Genomic DNA, 3731 nt, shown 5'->3' with positions numbered 1-3731 from the left:
TCCATTTGGGCTGAGCACAACCCTCTCAAGAGGTCGGCCTCGCCCAGCCGTGCCGTTGACCGCACGGCGGCGTCCTCCAACACCCCAACTAGGCGGTCGACCGCCGCCCTGGCTTTCCACCCTTCCTCCACGGAGCGTCCTGCCAACGCGCTCGCGTGATACAACGCGGTCGATAGCACGACACCCGTCCTTGGTATGCTGGCCCGGTCTTCCCTCTCATGGGGCTGGAGGTTCCTTTTAGTACAGGCACTACCACCACCGTTTGGGCGCTTGGGCTCACGTGTTCTTTTTACACTTGGGCCCTTGGCCCCTGGTCTTCTTTTTCCACCTGGGCAATCTCCATGTTTTCTTTTAACACTTAGGGGCGCTAGGACCCTTATCCTCCTTTGAAGTAGGGCTGATCTCCCCTTCTGGGGCTGCCCCCACCATTCCCTCATCTACCTTCTCCACCATGGGGACGTCCTCACCCCTAACCTTCAACTTCGTCAAGATAGGGGCGCTTTTTTCCCCTTCGACAGTTGCCCTCCTCTTCTTTGGCTTCTTCAACACTGCCTCCACTTCCCGTTTGCCCCTCTCTTTCAACGGGTCTACTGGTGGTGGCAGGGGGGCGAAACCAGCTAAGTCTTTGTCGCCCAATGGTTTGGGACGCGGTCGGACCCACTCCCTCATCACCAGTTTAGGGGCAGGCCCCAACTGTGCCTCCTTGTACTTTTCGGCTCTGGCGAAAGTCTTCCGTTCCTCCGTCCTTCGCCTCGCCTCCACCTCCTCCCCTGTAGGGTCTTCTTCAGTTGGTTGCAGTCCTAGCCCCAAGGCATATGAGGATGAAGGGCGGAATAGGTCATCCCATCTAACACCCTCTTTCTCCCTCCACTCCTTCACTTGTTTGACCCTTTTTTCTGCCTCCACCCTCAACTTCGGCTCCATCGACTTTATGGGGACCTTCCATATCGTCCGAACCCCTTCCACTCCATTCACCGATATGAAGAACCACCTCGGCCTCCACTCCTTTACAGACGATGGTAGCCTAGCCATTAACCCCCTGCCCGCCACTACCTGCAAAGTCACCGAACTCTCTTGCTGACCGGATGCCTTGTAGCTTGAAAAGAACTCTTCGACTGTCATCACCGATCCGTCGGTCGCCTGTGGCCACGCGATCGCGCAGGCCATTACAATTTTCTATGCTTTGGGCATCAGTTGCCTCGGCGCTGCCTCCAGTCGGTTCAGTATAGCTACCACCATCGGGGGGATGGGCAACCTGAGCCCCGCCTACAATGCTTCTTCATATAATGAAAACTCTGCCAGCCGCGCATCTGACGCCCTCTCCTTCGATGTGCGCACCCTCAACTCTATCTCTGCTGGAATTTGGTACTTCCGTCGTACCTCCTCCAATTCTTCCGCTGTAAATGTGGACCTGTCGGGCTTGGTGTGCCAATGGTCTGGCTCCACTTGGCTAATCGGCCTAGCGACGGCAATCATCGTCTTCGGGCGGGCCCGCACCACTTGCCCTGCTCCCCTCTCATCCCTTTGCTCCGCCCAGTACTGTTCTACTAGTTTCACTGAATTGTCGTCTCCCAAAGAGTCTAGTCTTGCAGCTAGCACTTCCTCTTGGGCCATTTCTTCTACATGTCTGCGTATTGATTCGGACGCGAGCACAAGGAAACTCACGAAGTGTTGCAGATGTGTATCACTGGAAACAAATGAGTTTATTTCTGGGACGCGTTGGTTTTTTGCGAAAAGATAAGTAAAGCGAATAACTCCAAATGCCCACGGTTTGTCTATATCCCCAGGGTCAAGATTAAATTTCACCAATTTGAAAAATTTCAAAAAACTCTCGCCCTTGCCTTTTCACTGCCCTATATCACCCCGTCCCTTCACTTCTTACTAACGCGTCACCTCCCCCACCTAGGATCCTGCCATGTGTACGACCACGATCCACTACTCCTTTCCCCTCCCCTGTCTATTCCACTTCACTTCACCACGTGCCCTGCCGCTCCTCGAGCCCTGCGCACCGCCACTTCCCCTTCTCACTCGGCCACCCTTTGTGGTCGGCCATCCTCACGATCATCCCCTCCCCTCAACCACCCTTCGGGGTCGGTCCTCCTCACTGTCGGTCTGCCCACTCGGCCACCCCTCATGGTCAGTCCTTGTCACGGTCAGTCTGCTCACTCGACCACCCTTCGCGGTCGGCCTTCCTCAGGGTCGGTGCACCCACTCGACCACCTCTCGCGGTTGGACCTCCTTAAGGTCGGCATATCCCCTCGACCACCCTTCGCGGTCAGCCCTCCTCAGGGTCGGCATATCCACTCGGCCACCTTTCGCGGTCGGCCCTCCTCACGGTCGGTTATCTCTCCATCGATACCTCACCACCCCTGTTTCCTTCCTTATTCCCTTCGTTGGACTGAAGCTGCACTTGGGAATGGGGGACTACTGACATAGGTGGGCCTATAGGAGCGTTTGGCCTATCACTTAGAACCCATTACATAATTCAAACACCAAAGCCCAATAGTGTTGGAGCTCAACGTGACATTAAGAACCAATGACATCTAGACAGCTGTCAAGAGTAGAACCAGCCACATCGGCAGACAAAAATCCTGCAAAGTTATTGCACCACACATCAGCCATTAATGAGGCTTCCTACAGCATTTATTGCGATAACCCCTCCCTGTCGGAACAGAACGGCCTCACCATGAACAAGGCAAGCTAGAACGTAGGATTTCGGCCAATATGATGGCTCGGAGTGGACAAGGAAATGATGAGCAATGGATATAAGCAGGCTCCTAAGACAAAGAAAATGTTAAGCTTTTCTATCACTAATCTATCTCTATATTTCATCTCTCTTTCTAACTTGCTCGTTGGAGGGTTCGTTGGGGGACTCCCCGTTCCCCGTTGAACTCTGGTGCAGGTCTCTCTGTGGGCTTGGCGTCTTGGGCACCAGTTTGGGAAGCGTGGATCAAACCGACCCGTTCCGTCTGGAACTTGCTGTACCATCAAAATACATCCTTGAAGTCTATTTAAAATACATATTGCCCACTGTGATTATCAAAATTACAAATATCTTCTTGTTAGACTTTGCCATTTAAACAAAAAGAAATTCCTAACTATCCTATAAAACAATGCAATTATCAAAATTGTTAATTGAAATATATTACTATATCATTAGAAATTGACTTAATGATTGATTAATAATAGGAGTTATTTGGAACGTAAGTTGTAAAACCACAAAACACAATTACTATTTTAAGTAAATTTCAGATAATGTATTTATAATTTGTCCCTTTTTAAATTAAATTTTTATAACATGATAAAGTTAAAATTATTGTCCTACATACATCACAAATGTTTTTTAAAAATAATTTATATGTCCGAATATATAACATACACATAAATAAATTAATTTAAATGATCACGTAAATTTATTGAAATTATACTTTCATAGTACGATAGGGTTAAAATTTATTTATTTTTATATTGCAAACACTACAACATATTTTAAAAATATTTTTCGATAAATTGCACCATTGGCTTTTTTTATTTATTTTTAATTTGAGTGAAATTTCATTTTGATTTTCGTAATTTCAATTTGAACAATTTAAATCTTACATTTTCAACTTATTGGAATATGATCCCTCCATCATGTGTCGTTAATATTTTGAACGGAAAGGATCACGCGTAAAACTAAAGGGACCAAAGTGAAATTAAAAAAAAAACTATAGGGACTATCGGTGTAATTT

The sequence above is a fragment of the Camellia sinensis genome, chromosome 7 (assembly GCF_055761805.1).
Source record: "Camellia sinensis isolate YWXY chromosome 7, ASM5576180v1, whole genome shotgun sequence".
In the NCBI taxonomy this organism is placed as follows: Eukaryota; Viridiplantae; Streptophyta; class Magnoliopsida; order Ericales; family Theaceae; genus Camellia; species Camellia sinensis.
The sequence above is the reverse complement of the archived record's forward strand: the minus strand, read 5'-3'. Positions refer to the sequence as shown.